Genomic DNA, 13,239 nt, shown 5'->3' with positions numbered 1-13,239 from the left:
CTAACAACCTGTCAAGTTATACCTACATAGAGGTTTTTATCACAGTAATTACAGTTAAGAATCTCTTCTCATTCGTTCGTTTTTAAATTAAACATGATTTTTCCATTTTACTGAATAGCACGAAAACATACTTGTCATAAGAAAAGTCATTCATTGTCATACCTTGAGTTTACATGTGCTTGGAAATCACTCCAAAGTAGGAACTTTTTAAAGGATAAGTGACGAGTTTAGACAGTGCAGTTTATGGGACAGGATTAATTGCTTTGTCAGGCTTAAACCAGCTTTAAATAATATCATGTAAACCAGATGTGGAATTACCTTAGAGACTCACCTGATTTCAAGCACTTAAAATCCTGTTTGATAGAAACGCATTTACTCAATATAAGACCCACACCACTGACCAAATACCACTACCAAAAAATATGCTGGAAAAGTATATTGAACCTCTCGTAATTTATTGTTAACACAATTTCACTTTTACTGTACTGTACATACAGTATATATATATCGGTGCATATAACACAATGTAACATATACAAATGTGTACACTAAAAATAGCCAAAAACAGACAATAGGGGAGTAGGGGAACATCAATTTAATAATATTAAAATTATAATATGTCTGTAGGTCACAAAATGAAAGTGTTGCATAACAAGTAATAGGGCCGGGCGATATGGCCTACAATTTATATCACAGTGTAATTTTAATTTTGGACGGTAACGATATATATCATGATATAGATTTTTTCTCATAATTTCAATAGAACATGCTTTAAAAGGAGTACAAGTCTTGGATAGTAAGTTTTTATTGCTTAGACTTAACTATTAGGTTATTATTAACTGTTGGTTAGCTACTGTGCTGTTTGGTATTGTGCTTTAGTATTTTAGTATTTTTGAAATTTCACATTGAACTGGAGTAGAAGTCGAACATTTTTAAGAACATTTTTATTTTGCAGAACTGAAACAATACAATGAATTTATGAACATGGATTAAATAAGTAAATATGTAATACTTTTTAAAACAAAATTACAAAAAAAGTTTTAAATATTCAAGCATTAAAGTAATAACTCTAAGCAGCCATTTGAATAAGTATTGAAATGGCTACTTAGTGTAAAAATTTGAAAAAGAGAGTATTTGCACACACTAAATTGTACTTCAGGTTACAGATTACATGCCAGAAAGACAACCTTGTCAACAGTCTCCGGCTTGAGTGTAGATCTGTGACAGGTCACAAAGTTGACCAGTGCTGAATGCCCTCTCAGAAGGTGCTTTTCTTGTCATAAGGACAATGACTAGTTAATGACTCAGGCAGCAACGTCTGCGTTGTGGCTTTTCTTTTCACACCAACACTAGAACTGCTTAATTCAGGGTTTATTCTCGTACTTTCCTCATACTCGCATACATATTTCGTCGTTAGGTGATAGAAGAGGTGGCTTGTATTGCCGCATCTGACTAATCGTTGCCAGACATACTATAGTTTGTAGATACAGGTCTGCTCGTGGTCTGACTTGTTAAATCCGAACCATTTCTAAACAACCGATGAAGCACCCTTCTTTTCAACAATTTCGTCACTTGTTCCCGTCTCGCTAACGCCGCCTTTCTCTATTTCTCTGCATTATTTGTGTTTGCAGACAGGCGCACCGAACACGTGCGTTTGTTTTCACGGAAAAGGGAAGAGGACATCCGCGTGTCTTTATTGGCTGCAATGACCTCAGATGCGTAATAAACCAGACGTCTGAACCACTGAAGATCAATAATATTTGGAAATCAGATTTCCAAATATCAGCAAGATGAACATTTTCAGAATTATATAACTGGAGCTAAAATCCGGCAAAATTTTAACCTATGACGGGTCAATAGAAAAAATTTCCAAACCCTGTTTTGCGACGATGCTGGCGGTGCCATCTATGTAAACATCAAACTCCATTCTCTACCTGTATAAACGGTATAGCCAAATCCATATTGTGGCACATATCTCTTACTGGTATACCATCTATACCGGTTATACCGCCCACCCCAAATACAAAATACATTTGTGAGAGTTTCGAATGTAAGCAATATATTATGTCTAAGCATGAATCAATTAAGTCATTAGTAATTAGTCATTTCACATAGTACTGTATTTTTCACTTCCTGAAATATTGAGCCTGAATCCTGAACCCTGAAAGATGAGCAAATCATCAAGAACAAGAATCATTATCTTATTCCTTGTGTTGGTAAGGGTTTTCCTACGGTACATACTCACAGAGTTGAAAGACATGCTGTACGAGTTAAGATGTCATCCCTAAATTGCTCACCCCAAATACATGTGTCTCCTCACACTGGCAGGTTGTGCCCTGTGTCTTTTGAGTTAAGGCTCCAGCTCACTTTAACTATCTTGGGAAAGAGTGGTTACAAAAAATGGATGGTTGGCAATCTAGAGTTATACAGTATACACAGTCTTTTGTAATTCAGTTATTTCTTCAGTATAAAAAGTACAACATAGAGTTTTATGATATGAAGAACATATGTGTCAAAAAGCTGTTTTAAAAGTATTTTGTAGATAAGAATTATGACTCTACTTCTCTCACAATTATACTTTGTTGATAATCAAAAAAAGCTTAGAAATACTGTACATACTTATGCCCACCCTCCCCCTCAACACACACACAAATGTGCTGACAGGCTGCCTCTTTTCACAGTGCCAATCTAGAGTTCAGACAGCATCTGCAAGACAGAGAGCTCCTACCGATACCAGCTAATCCTGCAGGTTCCTTTGCATCAGCAGGACTCACTGTTGTCTGGTGCGCCAAAGACATGCCAGCTGAATCAGCCCCACCCAATAACAGTGGCACCAGGCCATTCCTGCATCACTACTAGGGATTTCAAGCCACAGCTGGTGGTGGCAGTTAAGATCTGTCTTTAGGATTTAAGGATTTTTATCCAATGTACCACTGTGTTGCACTGAATTTTGAAACTAATTATTCAGTAACTATCTGGCAGAAAGAAATCTACAGAAAAGAAAAAAAAAGTCAAAGCTTTTAATTTACAATTTAATTGTAAATTAAATTAATTTACAAAAAGCATCCAAACATTAACCTTCAGGTGTCTCTAAAACGTGTCTCTAAACCACTAAAACTTGTCAAAATATTTACTCTTTATCTGAGTATGCGTGTTCGTTTAATAGCTGATGTCTATTGTGTTGATATAGCAAGTATAAGTAACAAGTCTGGTGATTTGATAAAATCAGTAACTAATCCCTACCTTTCTTAAATCTATTTTTTCATTTAAACTAATTACACTGTATGCCATTTCATCATTACATAATTATACCTAATGTCTGAGATACCTTACATGAGGACATATTGCAGTAACAAAGCTAACTGGCCATTTTTGCAGTTTTCTTCTGTCACTGTGTTATTTAGCGCAGGCTATAAATTACTGAAAGTCACATGCCATACCACAGACTAAAATTCTTTAGTGTAATCTGTACCGACGGCCATGCAGACTTGTGATACACCCTAAGAAAATTAAACTAAACCGATGATACATACAGTTTTAATTATCTTACGATGGGTACATACTTCTATACTCCATACTGTAGCAAAGCGAAAGCACTATGACAAAATATTCTAATCGGCCTTTTCTGTTGTATTGTTCATACATTCTACCAATATGCAACTGCAAGTATACAAGCCGCCCATCAGGATTTTTTCATTGTCATTTTAACATTCGGCTTTCATCGGTATCCTTTTTTGAATTACATGCATGTTTAAATGCAATTATCCAAGGGATAAAATTAACACGTCTCTTTTCAATAAACATTCTGCTTTACAGGGGATACTGTTTCCAGGTACCTTAATAATTTAAAATGTGACGCAATATGCCACCAGCCGAGGTTCATTTGCATACAAACCCAAACACAAAACTCATTTTCACTTCTATCACTACTGGCGTTGTTCAAGTTAGAAAAACGTTTATAATTAATCATTATTGATATTATTAAACGCCATAAATACAGACCACGTATTGCACAAAGCCGACAAACATCAAATTACTTAATTATTCTGCATTATTTGTAAATTGTTACAGTGTGCGGCAGAATGGTGCAGACTCACATGTACGCGGCTTAAGTGATTAGGCAAAGATCTGCTTTACACCTCCTCGATTAGCCTCGTGTAAATATCTTTTAGACATTTTCTTCCTCACCCCGTCTCTCGATTGAAAATTAAATATGCCCATTAATGAGAAATTGTTTAGTTTATTTTGTATCAATAAAAACCTAAATAAACCGTATATAATATACATTAGTATAGTATATTAGTACTGTACTGTATATGAAAGACCGCTAAAATAGGCCACCTTAGTAATTACCATACGCTGTATTAAAATAATATTACAGTACCTACTACATAAATGCATGAAAATCAAACAATAGAAAATGTTACTTGATTTATTCTGTCAAGGAATACTGGTACATTTTTGAAGAGTTATATAAATAATTACCGTTATGAATGAAAACGTCTACGGTTTATTCATACATACAAGTAAGGAGTACAGTGCACATTTAATCCCCCGCCCTGCCGTCACATATGACTGGCATCCATGTGCCACATCCATTTCATCATGCACATAAAATGCCACATAAACTAAGTTATAAAATATTAATTTCTTACCTATCGCCGCATCAAGATGTATACTGTTTTTTGTACAAATAGGCTGTACGTTTTCCCTTTAGATTTAGCGGAATAACCTACTGGATTTTTGTATGATATCAGAATGCTGCAGCAGCACATGCACTCACCATCATTTAAATGACTGTCACTTGCTGGTAAGGAAGCTGAGGTACGGAGCTCTGCTGGTTACTGAAGAACTCGCGGCTGTACACAGTAAGATGTTACTGTGTAGGGGCGTTCATTTGCCTATCCAAGTGTATGACTAATAATGTAAAATATTTGGATGCCTTCCGGTCAAACGTTTGATTACGAACTTCGCTTTCTTATCAAAAAATACATAGACGCTAAAAAAGAGCTTTACATCTTTTTTGTTTTTCTCTGATGTGGCTTTATTACAGCTCCCCTACGCCACCCGGGTTTTTGGTAGAACCTACTACGACTGTTGCTAAAAACCACAATGAAAGCGTTACGTTTTTGTTTTGAGGCGTGTAAGGTTTTATGGTGTGTAGCAAAGGTTTTTTTTTAAAATGTACCTTTTAAAACTACTGGAGAATAACCTACCTCTTTGGTTATCTTTTCTAACTAAACTGACATTAATCAAACGTGCATGCATCCCCCTACATTTGGAATTAGTGCCTGTGTAGCATATTCTTTCTGAATCCCCGCTAAATACGCTCAGTATCATAGGGTGAGACAGAACCTACAGCAGGTTAGGCCATCTTTAGATATACTGTACAGTACAGCACAGAATAAACAAGAAAATTAAACGCGTTATATTCCTGTAACACAAGTAGCTTTTGCTTTGTAATATAATGTCGGGGGAAATGACAGCTCAAAAAACACCCCACACAAATAGAGCTCTGTCGCAAAAATATTCAGCTTTTATGTAAAATTTTATGTAAATATATCAACATTATACAGTACATGCAGAATCCCAGGGATGTTCATTCTCTTATTGTGAGACAAAATTTTGGTTTTCTTATTCAACTGGGTCAATACTGCATCAAAAATGAAAAAAAGAATATATGTATTGATGGATGTATCAATATTATTTCTTAATATTCAGAAATCACAGTACTGTATATTAAAATATACAAATATGAGTTAAATGTAAGCATGAAATGTCTATGAAAGGGTGAAGAGGTTTAAAGAGAGACTGAAGACCTTAAAGATGCTCCAAGGTCTTGTCATTTGTGATGCATGAAGGTCAGTTCATTTGTGACAGTCAACATCAAGCTAAAGACTTTGATAGAGACCTCAAGATTGGCACAAACCCTTTCGAGAAGGTCATACAAGAACATTTGCAATACAACAAAGTTTTAGAATTTTTACACTTTAATTCCCTTAAATGCTAACCTATTAACTCAAAATATATTTCTTTGCATTGAATCAGAGAAATGTTACAATGTGGAATGGGTTGCCCTCTTTTATCGCCTTAGCAACTTCTAATAAAGCATGAATATGCCAAGAGAACTGCAATCTCTTCACCTGATTATGCAACATTGCCAGTCATCCTTCCCCTTGCAAAAAAACCAATACAAAACCAGGTATTAATAAAACAAACCATAGTTTGATCAAATACAACATGCTTATCTATACCCTACAGTGGATGAAATGTGGTATGTTCATGGAAAAGTTTATGCATTGTCATTAACTACTACTAAAGGTAGTACCAAATCACAGAACAAATTTTTATACATAAATGCTGAAAATAACCAGTATGAAATATGGCCAAACTCCAGGTTCGCTGACTAGGAAAGTTCATTTATTTGGTGACTATCTATACAAATCATGAAGCAACAACTTGAAAGAACATACTGCAGGGCACTCAGCCTACCCAATAGTCCAGACCTCTGTCTTCCAAATTTCAGGTTTTAACACTTTTAAAGGAGTTGCTACATTATGAAAATACCAAAGGGTTATGCGCGTCACAAAACACAGCTACAGATGATTATTGTACTAAACCGACCTTTAATATTGTGTTTCATTGTAAATTAATATATTGTAGTGGACAAAGACTGTTGAAAAGAAAAAAACTAATGTGCCACACATGTCAAATCTAACATTCCATTACTATGTATACTGTGTCAGTGGATAAAATATCACAGTTTTTCAGTTGTCCTTTATCATATTGCTGTGATCAGCTCCTTCAAAGGCTCCTGGCATGATTATTGGACTTTACCCACAGGATACAATGGTTCTTTGATGTCATAAACGGCTGTTTCTTCTAGTTGTTTGATATTGGATTTACTTGTCTTTGCTTAGTAAATCTGACATTTGTGGAATATTTTTCCTGGTGACTAGTTGTTAAGATAGTTATAAGGTCACAAACAACAGGGGTTTCCCTCAAGGAAAGCAAGAGGTTCTATGACCTGTGTGTCTGATTTGAAGTTGTACTTACACAACATTGTCACTGTTAATGCTAAAAGCTTTATATGTTCCAGTAAAGAGTGAGCACAAGGAATAATGACTGAAGATTTAGATGCTTTATTAGACAATCAGGAATGTCTTGGTGGAATGATGAGAAGGCTGTGCCTATTAAAAAATGAGTGGCCAGAGAACTGTTTTATGAAGAATCCAGAGTTTGTTAGTGATGCTATATATATAGCCTGAGATGATCGCTGCAATGGTTAGAAATTGGTAGTAAGAGAGAGCCATTTTAGTGAATTAAATGAAAAGATGTTCTTGATAGTAGCCTTCAAAGCTACAGTAACAGCTGTAAAAAGCTAGAGATCTTCATTGTGAAAGAAGGGTAGCATATTCTAGTTTTCCAAAAATAAATGCCACAACTGGAGCTGTGCTTTGGAATTTTAAGTGGTAGTTATGTGGTGATGGAAGAAGGAGAATTATGAAGCAAGATCTAAAAGATGCTCTTCCTGGTAAGATTATTTGCATTGCATAATTGAGGTGAGATTTGCCACATGAGCTCTGTGACAGAAAATACTGATATGGAACACATGGCAAAAAAAGAGCAGGATGAGGAATTGAAATTATTGCAGAACAAATTACTTTTGGCCAACAAGATGGGGTGGCCACAAAGTATCCTGGAAAATCAAGAATAAAAGAATACCCATTACTTAATTCAAAAGGGAAAGGGGAAGGGGAAAGGATTATGATTGAGATAGTGGTAGGGCAGAGGTGTGAAGTGCAATTTTGAGAGAAGCAAATGCCACATGAGAAGGATCTGACACCAGTGAAAATGAAGCAGCACAGATTAAAATACACGACTCCTGAGTAGAAATGTTGGTTCCAGTGGAACAGACAATCCACAGCTTAAGTGGAAAAATTCTTAGAAAGTAGAGTCTCCAAAACAGAAAGATGAATTCAACATAATATGCATGTACTCCTAAAGTTATTGAGGGGGTAAAATGTGTAGAGTAAACTGAGCACCTCTGTAAATGCCGAAGGTAAGACAGAATTACAAGGTTGTAAGGATGGAAGAAGGCAGGGTTTGGCACATTTGAGCATTACAGACTGAAGGTTTATTTTCTCATGTTTCTCTGCTTCATTGAAGATTAGGATCCGCTACCATGATTCTGCTAGAGAAACATCTCTATATTCCCCGTCAGTATCTCTTTCGACGGCCTCCTCTGGACAACTCCGCCTACACCATACCACCTGCATTGTTCCCTTTATATCTTCCATAATAAGTTCCCATTATCAAATGCTGAACCATCTAACTAAACTGCAATGGATTCTCCACTGGCATTGCATTTCCTTAAAAAAATCCAGGAAGAGAGTTTCCTTCTGTCTTTGCTATCTATTCACAATAAACAAGCCTTGTTCTTCCTTGGCTTTGGTTCTATCTGACATTCGACCTCCGGCTCAGGTGTCCTAACATTTTCTGGTTCTGTCCCCTGACAGAAAGATCAGCCTTGCAATTGATCCTAAGATTGTTAATAGACCTTAACCTTGTCCATCTCCTCATTCACTCAACCAACCTCCTTCCAAACCAGAAACATGGCCTTCAGTCTGTAATGCTCAAATTATGTTGGAGCTGGTTGTGCCTGAGAAACAGGAGACAAGATTGGTGAAATGGCTGATGGCAAAGATGCATTGGCAGGCTGATAATAAGGAGTTGGGACCTCTTGCTGAAATCTGGAAAGATCACCCAGAGACGCAGATCAGGAGACCCAGGAAGAGAGAATTTCTGGGAAACAGTGGCAGTGATGTAGGTAGGAGGAAATTTGCCTAGAAAGTCATCAGGAATGATTGTGATTTGGAGCAGCTGGTGTAAAGTGACGTCTTAACTATGTCACAATATGATAAATGCTTATGCAGTTATGTGTATTGTTATTTATAAAGTGAAGAACAAAAGACTGGCAGTAGTACAGTATATCTGGGCATGCACTACAACACTTGGGAATATCTGTGTGATTTCAAGACTGCACTGTCTGGCATTCCACAAAGAAAAAATTTGATTTTTGTTCCCTTCTTGACCTTTGTCTACTAGGTAGTCCTATGAAAATGTATTTTTCCATTTTAATTGATTACTTTAGTAAAACATTGAAGAGGATGAAAAGTAAATGAATGTAAATCATTTCAAAGGTGAAGTCCCAGTCTAAGCTGGTAGGGCTACCATTAGGACTGTGGTATTTTAAAAGTAAAGTGGAATGTCTCTGGTTTATGTGTGCATGTGTGTATGAATTTAATTTTTTACCACCAACCATGTAGAATCTAATATTTTTGGTCATCTAAAATTGTTGTAGATCAGAAAAATTATTGGCAGTATTGGTACTCTCTCTTTTTGTCACTTCGGAATATTTGAACACAGCACAAGATAACAGGTAAAAGATCACAAACAGCAGAAGTAGTAGCAACCCTCTTAAGAAGTTGCATCATGTATCAGACAGACCAAAATAGACTACAAAGCCCATTTCCTGCAAACCAGACTTCCTTCTCTGCAGAAGACTTTCAATCAAGTTTCAGTTTTCTATGTGCTTCCATTGTTTTATGTACTCAAAAAGATGCTAGAGTTTTATTAATTTCCCCATTTATATTTTATACAAATAGAAGAAAGAATATCTGGTATCTTGGTAAAATGGACAACATTTGTTAAATAGGCAATAAGATTCATCACCATTACAGGAGGTATGTCATGAGCACTCTTTTAAGAATGATGAAATACTTCTAAGTTATTGACATATTGGAAAGTGTAAGACGTCAAACAATATCCTGTCTTTTTACCCAGTTTTCAATATTTGCATGTTCAGTACAAAAAAAAAAACATTCTTCTACAAAAGTAAAAAAGAGGTATTACAGCCATCAGAAAGAATCTGGACTTTTGATGATTTCTATAACAAGTATAAACCAATTTATACAATATAGAGATACTGTACTTTGGGCAATCACTAAACACTCTTAAACAGAAGTACTATACAGTGCACTGCATTAAAGCTATAGATTTCATACTCACATTGAAGCACCTTGAAAGTGGGACAATTTAAGATTTGAGCTGCTTCTAATCAGGTTTACAAATGATAATAAAAACAGAAACAATCCTGTTTTTACTTGTACGTATATCAGCCATCCCTAAATCAGATGCATTCCATTTTTATTAAAAAACAAAATTTCTTTAATTTAAAGTATATTTTTATTAAATCATTTGAATCAATTTGTGGGTCTGCCTCCCATTATTGTGAATTTACATGACAAATTACTCAAACTGTGAAATATATATGTAAATAAGAACACTCAAACATAAGTAATTACTGTATTTCACAGTCAATTAGGTTTACTGGTCTGCACTATTCATTATTATTAGTATTAGTATTATTGCATCACCCATTGTCTTTTATTACTACAGTACATTTTAATATGAATGGCAGGAAAATCCCATTTCATATTTAACAAAATGTCAGAAAAATAATTTTTTGGTCATGAAATGATTACTTCTTCAGTTTTACAGTGTCAAGTTTTCAAAGAGCTGAGTGTGTAATTTTAACCCTCTGAACAAATTGAGAATTTAAATACAGTATGTTTATTATGCTTCAGGCTCTAAGTCAAATAGGAAAGAACTGGAGTTTTTGTGTGCAATTGCTGAGAAACCAATGCAAAAAATGTTTTGAAGAACTGTAAATATGGGATGTGATTATCTTTTCTCGTTGACAGACTCATAAATAAACATCAATTAAAACATCTAGATCTACAGACCTGTTGATTGGGAACCATCAGTGGATTGTAACTATGTCTTGACTTTATTTATTTTGTCCATTTGGTCTTCAGTTCAACTTTTAGCATCAGTCATTACTAAGAAAAAAGATACTGATGCAATATTGTATTGAACATTTCTGATTTACCTTGTTAGCAAGGCAGATCATTAGCAATTTACTTATGTAATATATTGTATACAACCTTACCTGAAAAAAATAAAGACATTACGTGTGTTTGACAGATAATTTCTAAGGCAACTGGCAATCTCAAATTTAATTTATTTTGCTCAGGTACAGTATGGTGGACTTTCCACCATAAATTGTTTTTGGGTGGGTTGCAGTAACAATAGACCCACATTCACAGGTACCATAGAGATACCCAATCACAAAAAGTACTGTAAATAAACCTCATTTAAATTGTGACCGTTTGTGGAAATTTAATTAGATGGGCACATTGAGGTTTTTTTTTATATAGGATGTCAAGTAATTGTGCAGAAATAATGTACTGTATGTTAGTGTCTGTCTCAGTATAGCTGTGTATACAGCCACAACCAGGGAAATCTTTTGTTTCTTAATTTTGTTTCTCCTTGTAAAATACAAGTCCTTCAGTTTCCATTCAGTGTCAGAGTTGTCCATGTGCGGATCGGATACATTACAAAAATGTTTTTGTAATTTCATTTTTTATTTAGACTCGTTCTGTAAAATATGTGTAAGTCTTTCAGAGAGACTTCAGAGAGTGAAAATATGAAATTTTCATTGAAAGTACAATCTTTTACAGCCCGGTCCAAGTCAATTAGATGTCAGCTGCTGCTGATGTACGATTTGAACATCCCTAGACCAGGATCCCTAGTCTGATTCCAAACCAGAAGGGTTTAATGTCACTGATTTCAGGAACAGACTGTCAACTGCGGTGTTGCAGAACTGTACAGAGGTGGGTACAGCATCCATGGAGTCAACTGCAATTAACGTGCTGATTTAGCATAAAGCTGTGTACTAAGATAAATACTAGCTAGTACGACATTATCTCAGGATCATCCCCAGCTGTGTGCTCATCTGAAATGAAAAAACTATAATGAACAGTTCTTTCCGGACCCTATGCGGACGACACAATTCGGAATGGTGAGGAAACACTGGGGAAAAAGACATGGGGGTGAGTACGCGGCAAACAATCCTGTAGTAATCCAAATGGGAAATCCAACACGAAAGGGGAAGTCCAAAACCAGGAGGTCCATCCAAAAACAGACTAGATAAAAACAAGAACCGGGTCAGAATTGGCGGAATGGGAACAGGAACAGAGATTAAAACCTTAATGGGACCAGGCACTTTCAGGTCCCGGACTCGCACGATACGGAGATCAGATGCAGAGCCCGGATTAACGTCAGCGCCTGGCTTTTAAGGTGGACGGGGAACAGGAGACAGGTGCACAAAATCAAGTCCAAAGTGAAAGGGCCGGAGCGCCCTTAAGGGGGGAGGGACTACAGTTGTGACAAAAACCAGCAGACCAAAGTTGGAGACAAGCTGATCCTGTTCTTAGGATAGTAGGTACTATAGGTAGGTCCCCATTACAGGCCATAAAGGCCCATGGGGGAAAGGGCCACCATTTTTCTTGACCTTCTGACACTGGAAGTGAAGAGAATGCAGTCAGCACCAGCCTATTACCCCCGGAAGGATTAACCCCCCAGTATTCATTTGGGAAGCACACTGAGTGGACCTGGGACCTGTCTGGAAGGATTTAAAGCAAGCTACATCACTTGCCCCTATCTGGGATTGAACTCAGGACTTTCCGGTCCTGAGGAAGCTAGATGTCCTTGCCGTCTGAGCTACCACAGCACAGTTCTTAGCATAGTATTTAGGATTATGCTGTTGTTATTCCAAGCAGAAACTGAAGACAGGGGTGATCCTAATATAGCTACCAGCAGCTGGCACCCCCGGTGAACAAGCAATCGCTGCTCACAAACCTCCCCATTCCCTCTATAAGTGAAGTGGTTCGTAAAACATTTTCTTCACATTTTTAAATCACTTTTAAGACTTAGGTTTAATTATTCAATTTGTCTATCCATCTGTCCAGCTGATGTTTCTGAGATCAATTCATTTTTAGAATAGATTTGTATAGTCCAATTTCAAATAAAATTAAGATGTTAATTATAGTTTTTTTTTTATTTTAATATTATATATGTGGTACTATATATAAATATTATAAAGTATAAATAATTTTCTTTCACAAACTATCTTGCTTTAACTAGGCTGGGCAAACGATTTTTATTTTTTTTAAAAAGAAATAAAAAATGAGATATAATGATGTGTTCCTGCTTAACTTAGACATCGCACGACTTTAAAACCTATAAAAACGGGTTTCGAGAGTTAAAAACCACTTTTTATGCGCGAAAAATGGGTGATTTTTCTTCCTCGTGATCAGCTCAGAATCTTTGTGT

At 36.1% G+C, this 13,239-nt stretch overlaps 1 protein-coding gene across 2 annotated transcripts in view; it reads right to left on the bottom strand.

The window, feature by feature from the left end:
- The window catches only part of slc6a15 (solute carrier family 6 member 15), a 37,056-nt gene extending 32,007 nt beyond the window's left edge, over window positions 1–5,049 (bottom strand). The window contains exon 1 of one of the 2 annotated variants that reach the window (XM_088923383.1): window positions 4,784–5,049. The gene's annotated coding sequence lies outside the window, so the exon portion shown is untranslated. Of the gene's footprint in view, window positions 1–4,655 lie in introns of both variants that reach the window. The other variant, XM_088923384.1, reaches the window with a different exon arrangement.
- Window positions 5,050–13,239: the final 8,190 nt, after the last annotated feature.

Source organism: Atractosteus spatula, chromosome 8, assembly GCF_055471065.1.
Source record: "Atractosteus spatula isolate fAtrSpa1 chromosome 8, fAtrSpa1.hap1, whole genome shotgun sequence".
In the NCBI taxonomy this organism is placed as follows: domain Eukaryota; kingdom Metazoa; phylum Chordata; class Actinopteri; order Semionotiformes; family Lepisosteidae; genus Atractosteus; species Atractosteus spatula.
This window is presented reverse-complemented; position numbering and strand designations above follow the sequence as displayed.